Consider the following 11,518-nt stretch of genomic DNA (forward strand, 5'->3'; position numbering starts at 1 on the left):
CAACAGAACATTCACGCAATGAATTTGATAGGTGAATAAAGAACGCTAACCTAATAAAACTTTAAACTGCTTAGTCTGTTATTTAGATTGAAATTTTCCTCACAAACAGTGGAAGAATTCACCATTTTTTGAACTCAATAATTCAGTAATAAAGAACAGATAACATGAACTTAACTTTAGAAAGTAAAGGTATGTTTTTGGTGATATATAGAGAGACCTTAAATGTTTTAAAAAATATGATATGTACATGGGATGTGGCCTAAAAGACATGTCACTTCAGTAACAGCTCCCACTTTATAGAATCTCTTCTTCCCAATTCTCTCAGAGGTATGCATGGCCCTTGCCCTGTTGATATTTTATAAAGAGGCCAAAGCAATTTGTTTCAGTAAACATTTTCCACATAGTTTAATTTAAGGTTGCTTGCCAAGTTTACTTGCATTTTTAAATTATACTAAATTTGTTTTCTCTCTGTTGTATTTTCACACAGACTGCTAGAATTCAATCAGGTTATAAATATGGTAAAACAAATAACGAACATAAATTATCACAAGCATTTACTATATACAGGTAGTATTTCACAATAAAATCCATTTTCAAATATAGAATTATTACAGTAAAAGTCACCATGTATCTCAAAACATTAAAAATAAAATTTTCTTCATTTCACTACATCTCATGTCCATCATCTATCTCATATAGATATGATTTTATGCATTTTTAGAACAGCTGTAAATGTTCATAATGCTTTTATAAAGAAAAAAACTATTGTCCTACCCTTGAACACCTTTAAAGATCTACTTTTAACTGGTAAAATTTCTACATTAGTGTTTTCTCTTAGCTTTTTTTTAACTGGGTAACTATGGTTTTCAAATAAATACTCTCCTGTATTATTTCAATACTTTTTCACAGATTTTTTTCATGATTGCTTTTTTAGAAAAAAGAAAAATGTAACACAGTTATGTACATCAATATTTTTTCATTTTGATACCTGAGCTTCTGGGAGAAAGATAACTTATAGCAATCATAAACTGATTAAATTAATAAACATTTTTAATTTTCAATGTGGAACTCTCCTCTTTTCAATGGCAGTACATCTTTAATCTGGCCAAATTTGTGCACTTTTGACTAAAAGGAGCAATATTTTTAACATTTTGATAAATTATTTACTTGTTCTTTAAAAAGCATTAAAATGTTTTCAGCTAATTGGAAAAAATTAAATACTGGTTTAATAATACTCAAATGAAAATTGTCTAGAGAAAAAGAGAAAAGCAATTTACTCTTTATATTATGTGCTAAACTACTTCTAAGAACCTTTTTTTAAAAAATTGAATAACCCCTACATAAAATATGCTTATTTTCAATCTGATTTTAAGAACATACACCAGTAAAGCAGTGTACTCAAAATAAATATACTGCTCAAAAAATTAAAGGGAACACTTAAACAACACAATGTACTGTATTTAATAGTAGGATGTCTTATCTTGTGTTCCCTTTATTTTTTGAGCAGTATACATTTCCTAAAGTAATTTAACTGAAAATTTTTAAAACCGGAAAATCAATATTTGCATACAACAGGATTTCATTTCCAAATCTAATACTGTATGCACACCGCTTGAAAATCAAAGCACAGTTGAATGAATTGAGTCTTTCTTCTTAAATTACCACAGATTAATTTGATAATCCAAAGAATTTTACTATGAAGCTCTATATTGGATTGCTGAATAAATGTATCCAGATTTCTCAGGACAAAGTTCCATGGAAAATAGAAAATCTTTCCAATGTGCCTAAATAGGCTTACAATAAACATTAAATAAAAATACAGGTAGTCCTTGACTTACGTTTGTGACATATGACCATTTTTCACCTTGATGACCATTGCAGGATCCCCATGGTCGCATGATTTACATTTGGATGCACGTTAACATGCATATTAACATGAATAAAATTTGGACACTTGGCAACTGACTCATAATTATGACGGTTGCAGTCCTGGGGTCAGGTGACCATCATCTGTGACCTTCTAACAAGCAAAGTCAGATTTAACAACCATGGTACTAATTTAACAACTGCAGTGATTCACTTAACAAATGTGGCAAGAAAAGTTGTAAAATGGGTCAAAACTCACTTAACAAATTTCTCACTTAGCAACATATATTCTAGGCTCAACTGTGGTCATAAGTTGAGGACTATCTGTACCTAAAAATCTTCTACAATTATTTCGAATTGTTTAAAGTTTTCTTTAAGAAACTCTCTTAATGCTGACTTGCCCCCACTGATAAAAGTCCCAAATTGTTCATTAAATCTGTAGATTACAGAATAAAGAAAAAGAAAAGGAAATATGGATAATATGTAATTCTCCAAATACCAGTCCTATTAATTATGAGTTTAACAAAATTATTACAAAGTCACAGAATAAAGCAATGTTCTAAGAAATTGGTTTGACCTTTTTGTTCTTAATCTTTGACATACATAATTAGTGGGAACAATTTTTCCTTACAGAAAGTATTTCCTATATGCCAACTGAATAGCTGTTATATACAAATGACATCCTACGCGAAGAATCTGCTAATGCAACCTTTAAGGAATTCACTTTATCTGGATGACCATTTTTACAAGAATTTTTTTAAGCACTTAAATAAATCCTGTTCTTTAACTCACATCATTTAGTCTAAAGTGCTGTCAATTCCATCCAGTCTTTTTATTCTGAGCCTGGTGCTTATTTTTGCGGCTGTCTTACAAAAACCTTCTGTCTAGCAAAGCGAATTTCCCTCAGCCTCATTAAAAACCTTACAGCTTCACTTCCTTTCTTGGCGCCCGGCAACCAAAGCGAATTGCCCACCTCCGCTCATCGCCTATAATTCATAATGAGAATGAATAATAGTAACAAAACGCAGACAGCTGCAGCGATGGAAAGCTACGGACAGCGCCACGGGTCCCACAACGGATGCTTTGCACTCATTATCACCCAAAGCTAATGACAGCACCTCTGGTGTGGCCCCTCGCAGGAGGAGACCCCCTCCCCACCGCACGGTCCGCAGTGGCTTCTGCCGCGGCCGCCTCGAGCAACTGGCTTCGTAGCTCACCGCGGGAGCGGTCACGTTGTGTCTGAAGCGGCCAGGGCACAGTAGAGGCCCTTGTGATTAACGATACAAAGCGCAGCGCAAACCTGTCGCCGGCGGCCGCGAGTAACAACTGCTTGACCCGGGCGCAGTTGGTTATGTAAGCCGCTGCCCGGGCAGAAACTGTGCGGTGGCCGCCACGCCAAACAGGGAGAGCCGCTTCGGCCCGGCATTGCCGCGGGCCTGCCTGAGACGAGTCGGAGAGCGACTGGCTGGAGTTCCTCCGCTCGACCGCGGACGGGAGTTGAAAGGAGTCGACACCGTTCCCTCACCTCTCGTCACGGATGCAGGCGGGATCGCCGTCTAGCCCTCCCGGGCCTCGCAGGATTTCACATCGCGTCCCCTCCGCGTCCGCCGCTCGCGCTTCTCCTCCTCGCCTGCCTTCGCCGCTTCTGATTACCCCTTCCCCCGCCTCTTTCTCCGACCTCCCCTTTCCCTCAGAACGCCGCGTCACGCACGGCGCGCAGAAAGTGTCGCGCAATCAACAGCTCCTGCCCGTCTCTCCCTCCTTTTCCTACGATCGACGACGATGCTCGCTCGTTCGCGCCAGCAGGCCGTTCTTGCCCTGAGGCGGCGCCCCCTGGTGGCGAGAGGCACGGAGGACTCGCGCGACCCTGAGCAGATACAGAATTCCTCTCCGCCGCGGGCGAGAGCTTCTGAAAAAAAAGCGGTCTCCGAACATCACGTGACGTCTGGGGAAAGGGAAAATATCGCCCCTCCTTTTTCTTTCGGCTTCTCGCCTTCTTTCCCTGACCTCTCCCCGCCTCTTTTTCTCGCGCTGAGGGCTGCGCGCTCTCCATAGGCTAGGAGGGCCAAGTTTCAGCGCCCCGTAAAGGAGGAGAGCGGAAGCGTCTAAGCTCCAGCGCTGAAGCTCTCCTTCCAAGCTCGCAAATAGAAAGGGAAGCAGGGGGAGGAGAGGAATAGCCCGGCTAGTACACGGAGGGGAGCGCTATATATAGACGAGATGTCTCCGCCGAACTGCGGCTCAGAATAGCCTGCTGGCTTATTCACGTCCTCCCTTGGCTTCGGCCGGGGCGCTTCCGTAATTTTCTGCAGCAAAACGGAGGCGGCGCCTGCAAGGGCTTCTTGCAATCACGAGCGAGCTTCACCGGGTTTATTTCCTTACACGCGCGCCTGGGCCTATAACTAGCTACTGCTGCTAATCAAACAAGTACACGGATCAGTCTCGTGTATCTGTATCGGTCCATACAATTAAATGCAAAGAAACTGGATTTTTCTGCATGTTTCCCTTTAATCTGTGATGCAACAAACGTTACCATTACTGCGTTTTTAAAGAATATGCACAGTACACAGGAAGATCGCCTGCTACCGATGCATCTTACGTTGGTTTATTTGAATGTACCGGTATATATACTGCTCAAAAAATAAAGGGAACACTTAAACAACACAATGTACTGTATTTAATAGTAGGATGTCTTATCTTGTGTTCCCTTTATTTTCTTGAGCAGTATATTTGTGTGTGTGTGTATGTATATATATGTATATGTATGTATGTATGATGTATAAATAAATAAATAAATAAATAAATAAATAAATAAATAAATAAATAAAACAGGTGAAGGGGACCCCTATGGGGTCCCCCATCTCTGGTGTCATTGCATATCTGGTGTCATTGCAGAGGCAGTCCTGCAACAGTTAGAGACCCAGGTGATGTCCACATATCGCCCCAAGTTTTGGGTGAGATATGTGGACGACACCTTTGTGATCATCAAAAGGCAGGACAAGGACAGGCTGATGAGGAAGCTCAATTCCATCTATCCTGATAGCCTCTTCACTGCAGCAGAAGAGACCAATGGGGCTTTGGCCTTTTTAGATGTATTAGACGTTACACACATCGGTCTACCGTAAATCCACCCATACGGACAGGATGCTTCATTACGAAAGTAATCACCCCACAATCCATAAGTCCAGCTGTATTAGGACGCTCTTTAGACGTATAGTCACACATTGCAGCACAAACAAGGCAAAAAGGGAAGAAAGATGCCGCCTTTATCGTGTCTGCAGAAACAATGGGTATCCACCTAACTTCATTAGACAACACAGCAGGCCAGGTGAACCTACCCGCCATTAATGTGAAAACGCCTTAACATCACGGATAACACTGCCTTATATCCACGGTGTATCCGAGGCTACAGCGTGCATACTAGCCCCTCACAAGGTTGGTGTTGCCCACAGACCGGATCGGACTTTGCGAGCTTGTGTCATGCTCCCTAAAAATCCACTCCACAATGAAGAAAACTCCTCAGTTGTGTACAAGATGTCATGCCAGAATTGCAATTGCAATTACATTGGGGAGACGGCAATACGACTGAGGACTAGAGTGCATGAACACAAGCTCGCTATTAGAAGACAAGAACAACATTCACAGGTGTGGGCACACATGGCTACACATGACCATGTCTTAAACAGGGACCGAGGTAATTGCCAGTGACAATACTAAAGGCGGCCGCTTGTTTAAGGAAGCTTGGTTTTCAAACCACTCCTCTATCAACCGGCACATAGACCTCCCCCCTGCATACCAGGCACTAAGGAATTGGGAAGAGGAACGACGTGCGCGATATGGAGGCAAACAGCCCAAGCATTTACAGAGCGCCTCATTGTATCAAAATCAAGATTGCACAAACACACAACCACCCTGCATTGTAGAACATGGAAGAAGAAAAACAACTATTTAGAACCTCTGGTATAAGAACACGGGCAATGACTAGAGCTATGGCTATAACACACGGAACTGTTAGCAATCCACTTTTGACAACAGACACTCAGAGACAACTACATCCCTCAAAAATGGATAAGCGACAACTCAAAGGAATACGGCCAGCCTCAACAAACAGACTGGTGACGCACTTCATGAGCAGAGTGCAGACACTAATAATATAAACGCGATCTCCCCACCGCAGCGTTTCCATCCTGACGATGTTGGCAGTTAGCCAACGAAAGCTTGCTTTTAGCAATAAAAACTGGTTTAGTTTTTCTTATTCCATCCCAGTGTTCGCTTAGTTTGTTAATTTGCCTGGGAAGGTAAAGGTTCCCCCGCACATGCATCCTAGTTGTTTCCAACTCTAGGGGCCGGTGCTCATCTCCGTTTCAAAGCCGAAGAGCCAGCGCTTGTCCCAGGACGTCTCCGTGGTCATGTGGCCGGCATGACTAGATGCCAAAGGCGCACGGAACGCTGTTACCTTCCCACTGTAGTGGTCCCTATTTTTCTACTTGCATTTTTACGTGCTTTCGAACTGCTAGGTTGGCAGAAGCTGGGACGAGTAACAGGCGCTCACTCTGTCACGCGGCACTCGAGATTTGACCTGCCAAACTTCTGATCAACAAGCTCAGCATCCTAACCCATTGAGCCACCACGTCCCTTTTTATATATATGAATATAATATATGAACCGTAGTGGTTAGTCAGTGGTTAGATCAGGGGTGTCAAACTCAATTTCATTGAGGGCCACATCAGTATTGCGGTTGCCCTTTGGGGGCTGGGTGGGTGTGGCCAGGGTGGGCACAGCCTACTGGGTGGGTGTGGCTGGAGTGGGTGTGGCCTACTGGGTGGGAATGGCCAGTTCTACATCGTTCGTGTCAAGGGTGCCTGGGCAGGAGTGGGACAGATCTGAGGGTCTCTGGCAGAAGGAGATGGGACCGGGGCAAGTGCCAAGGCATGGTCCACTGGAGGAGCCTCACTGTTCCTCTCAGGCCATGCGGGGGGGGGGCTGGATGGTGGCGTGGAGGTCAAATGCCCAGCCCAGCCCTCAAGCACCCACAGCACTAAGCCCAGCCCCACTTTCCCAAGGGGGGTGCCCAGCTGCACTTACCTCTTCCTCAAGGCTGCTGCTGCTGTGCTTGCTCTCCTTAGCCAGGTTGCTCATGATGGGTACGAGGGCAAAGTCAAGAGAGAAGCCCACTCCCTCTCCTTTTGAGGAGACCTAGCTTTGTATCCAAAGCTTCCTTAGCAATAGGATGGGAGACCTCCCAGGAGAAGGGGACAAGGGGATGGTGAAAGGGCAGCAGGGAAGGTCTAAGGCAGGACTTCCCTCAGACCCTCCCTCTCCTTCCTTCCTTCCTTCCTTCCTTCCTTCCTTCCTTCCTTCCTTCCTTCCTTCCTTCCAAGAGTGGTGGAAAAATATTTGAGATGAGGGAGAAAAACAGGCAAGAAACGCAGCTGGGGAAGTGGCATCCTTCGTAAGGAATGAAGAAATGCACCATCGCCTGGAAGTGGCCAGCACATGGCCCTCGCCTACTTCACATATCCGGCTTGGTGGGCTCTTGGGGAGGGGATGCCATGAACAGCATGAGAGTCGATGTTACCTGCGCAATGCTGCCCAGCCCCCAGCCTGTCCGATTTTGGCAGGCAGCAGGGCACTCTCCACACAGTGCCGAGGGGCTGGGCTGGGTGGCATGAATCTGAAGAGAAGCGCAACACTACCCAGGCCCTAGCCTGCCCGAAGTAGGCAGGGCCATGTGCTGGCCACTTCCAGGCGATGGTGCACTTCTTCATTCCTCACAAAGGGTGATACCTCCAGCGTGCACCCAGGGGGCAGTGCCGATGCGGCAGGGGCTGGTCCCTTGCTGTTTCCAGATGGCCTTGTGGAGCTAAGACTGAATATATTTCAGCATAGATGGCCACCACAAAATTGTACATTGGCCCCCGGCCGCCCTGGGCCGGGTCCAAGGCAGCGGGGGCTGTTCCCTCATTGTTTCCAGGATGGGTTTGCAGGCCACATGAAACCACTTTGCGGGCTGGATCCGGCCCCCAGGCCTTGTGCTTGACATGTCTGGGTTAGATGCAATATGGCAGGCTACCTCTGCCCACAGCCAGGAGTTTCATCCTGACAGGCTGAAGATTGACTCAGCCTTCCATCCTTCCAAGGTCAATAAAATGACCCAGATTGTTGGGGGCAATATGCTGACTTTGTAAATCCAGAGAGTGCTGTAAAGCATTGCTATTGCTGTGTTCGATTTCTTTGCTTTCAGTTGATTGGTTTGTGTAAAAACAATACAATGAAGTTTCTATTCCCACCAGAAATACAGCTTTGCTTCTCATCTAGTTAGAAGTGTCTTTACTCCCATTTTTTTTTACAGATAGTTCAATTGGTTCAATTGTACATTGGCCCCCGGCCGCCCTGGGCCGGGTCCAAGGCAGCGGGGGCTGTTCCCTCATTGTTTCCAGGATGGGTTTGCAGGCCACATGAAACCACTTTGCGGGCTGGATCCGGCCCCCAGGCCTTGTGCTTGACATGTCTGGGTTAGATGCAATATGGCAGGCTACCTCTACCTCTGGGCAGGCTACCTCTGCCCACAGGCTACCTCTGCCCACCCATTTTTTTTTACAGATAGTTCAATTGGTTCAATTGTACATTGGCCCCCGGCCGCCCTGGGCCGGGTCCAAGGCAGCGGGGGCTGTTCCCTCATTGTTTCCAGGATGGGTTTGCAGGCCACATGAAACCACTTTGCGGGCTGGATCCGGCCCCCAGGCCTTGTGCTTGACATGTCTGGGTTAGATGCAATATGGCAGGCTACCTCTGCCCACAGCCAGGAGTTTCATCCTGACAGGCTGAAGATTGACTCAGCCTTCCATCCTTCCAAGGTCAATAAAATGACCCAGATTGTTGGGGGCAATATGCTGACTTTGTAAATCCAGAGAGTGCTGTAAAGCATTGCTATTGCTGTGTTCGATTTCTTTGCTTTCAGTTGATTGGTTTGTGTAAAAACAATACAATGAAGTTTCTATTCCCACCAGAAATACAGCTTTGCTTCTCATCTAGTTAGAAGTGTCTTTACTCCCATTTTTTTTTACAGATAGTTCAATTGGTTGCAGAAAATAGTGAAACAAATTTATGGTGTAGTTTCGCTCATATCTGTTTTGATACAAAATTCATATTATTTTACAACATTTTTTTCCCCTTACTCCTCGTGCTAACATTCACTGTCCCTTATCCTATGACATTGTTCTTTTCTGGTCTTGAAGAAGTTAAGGAAATTACAAGTCCGTGAACAGAGAATATTGAATTTCAAAATGGTTCACCAATCCATAAGAGATTTGCATACTATAATAAACTATTAACTGTTTAATTACCTTTTTCAGTGTGTTTTTTCTGAGTTTTTTCTCCTTCTTATAATTTAATTTAAAGGTTTTTCAACAAATTCACATTCTAATGTTCATGTCAAATGCCACCGAGAACTTATATTATTATTTATTTGAGTGCAATAATAAATGTTGTAAGAAAATGCATGAGACGTAATATAGGAGAGATTCCGCATACTTGGGTGCATATATATCTTCCTTATAGGACTTGTAAAAAAATCCTTCAGTTCACAATGATCTCTATTGGACACATCCATGCAGATTTCTTGGCAGCAGTACAGAAGAGGATGATGAAGGAAGACTCCGCCCTCCTCAGATAGAAGAAGAAATCTGGAGGCAGGAAGAAAATTTAATCACAACAGTTTAAATCTTTCCAAAGAAGAAATAAGCCCCCCCCCAAAAAAAGAATTAATTAAATCACAAGTCCTTTTTAAATTAAAACAAACACTCTGTCTAGCTCCCCCCAAAAATTCATTTCAGTGTTAAACACTCATACTACTAGGATATTTTTCCTCAGTGCTTTTTTTGTAAAAGAAAAAGGTGCCGGAACTCACACATGTCATACAACCCGCCTTGCCTACCCTACAAGGTTCCATCCAAAAAAGGTGCCGGAACTCCGTTCTGAGCGTTCTATGAGAAAACAAGCCCTGATTTTCCTGAGTCCAATCAAAATCTGTCTCAAATCTGTCTGTCCTGATGTCCAACCAAAATTATGTACAGCTATATAGCATGTATTTTATTGCAACTTGTTTTTCAGTATTGATGTTGTAATTTGTTTAGAATATGCCAAGAAAGCGAGCCACCTAAATTATATCAAATGATATTGTTTATCTAAACGCTGTTATGTGCATTCTGAGAAGCAGTGGGTCTCCTGAGTGTCAGGCTTTCCCATACTTTGTTACTTGATATTTTTTTCCATTGGTATGCAAAACAAATGTATTCCAATGTGCTATGCTAAAATGAATAAGATTAGATTGTCAAGGTACAAAAAGGTATCTAACATGATTTTTGATCTCTACAAGACAATTTAATGGATGAATTAAGGCAGGATGTTTTGTGAGCTAAGGATCACACTTGCCCTTTGGCTATTTGAATGGGGCTAGATAGAATTTAACTGAACAGAACAGATATGGTTACTCCTTTTGTATTTAAAAAATCATAGGGCTGCACAAAGAAAACATTTTTGTCTTTAAACATTATCCTCTGGCAACAACTCTGGAGGCCTCATCTGATCTGCATCAAGGTGAAGGTGCATACAGTCGTAGATTGGAATGAGTCCAAGTAAGTTTTGAAACTTCCTTGACATGAGATGCTCCTTATAGATATGACAGTTATAGGACTTGTAACATCCAGGTATTCCTCCAGAACTGAATAGGTTTGGCTATTTTAAGCTCTTGTGTTGCAAAGCTTCAAACTTATTTGTAGGTAAAATGGTTCCTGTCATCAGTATCTCTTTTGACAGATTTTTAAAATATTATTTAATTAAAATGAGAAGCGGGCAAAGTAAAGTCCTGTCCTTCATATTGGTATAAACATTTTCTGCAAATCTAAATCCTAGATCAGGAACAAAAACTTATCCAAATATCTGTTAAATCTCTTTGAAGATGCTGAAAATGCTGCAGCAGAAATGTGATTTAGGCTGCTTTTAGCTGGGGCTTTTATTGCGCATCTGCGATATTTCATTGTACAATACATAAAGGCTGGGTGTGGTCCAGATAGCATTGCTTTCACCTATTATTTTGTCATTTTTCTTTCTCTGCTGCTATTCTACTTCTAATTTCCATGCCTCCCATAATTAAAAAAAATTGTTGCCAAAAGGAAAGCAGAAATTCTGCAGCATGCTTTTTGATTGATAGTATTGATGGCACTAAGAGCCATCCACATGAAAATACCTTCATTCTGTGATTTATGAACGGACATATTTTTGGGATCTCTTTGAAAATGAGCTAAACAACAATAGCAATAACTTTGAACTAAGTTTGAACTAAGGAAAAGCATCTGGGAGACAATGTAAGGTAGTATAAGCTTGTTGTAACCAGATAACTCTGCTAGGACAAGTGAATATAATGGAGGAAATATCATATTTCTCCAGCTGTATAATACTAAAGCCAGTCAGCTCTTCTCTCTCGTATAAAACAGTGCTGCATTGCAGTCACATAGCCTAGCCTGTTGCATGCATGTTAGACTACTTCCATATACTGCTGTATAGTATTCCTTTATAAGTAATATTTCTTGCAAGTCATTTCTGGTCACTGTCTACTCCATTGACTCAATTTAGATGTGGGTATATTTGGAGATTA

General features: G+C 42.9%; 1 protein-coding gene across 2 annotated transcripts in view; it reads right to left on the reverse strand.

Moving 5' to 3' along the window:
- REV1 (REV1 DNA directed polymerase) overlaps positions 1–3,523 on the reverse strand; it is a 67,163-nt gene extending 63,640 nt beyond the window's left edge. For both annotated transcript variants that reach the window (XR_014026248.1, XM_081326424.1), the window contains exon 1: positions 3,392–3,523. The gene's annotated coding sequence lies outside the window, so the exon portion shown is untranslated. The remainder of the gene's footprint in view (positions 1–3,391) is intronic.
- Between the last annotated feature and the right edge of the window lie 7,995 nt (positions 3,524–11,518).

This window comes from Vipera berus, assembly GCF_964194415.1.
Source record: "Vipera berus genome assembly, chromosome: 4".
NCBI classification, from domain to species: Eukaryota; Metazoa; Chordata; class Lepidosauria; order Squamata; family Viperidae; genus Vipera; species Vipera berus.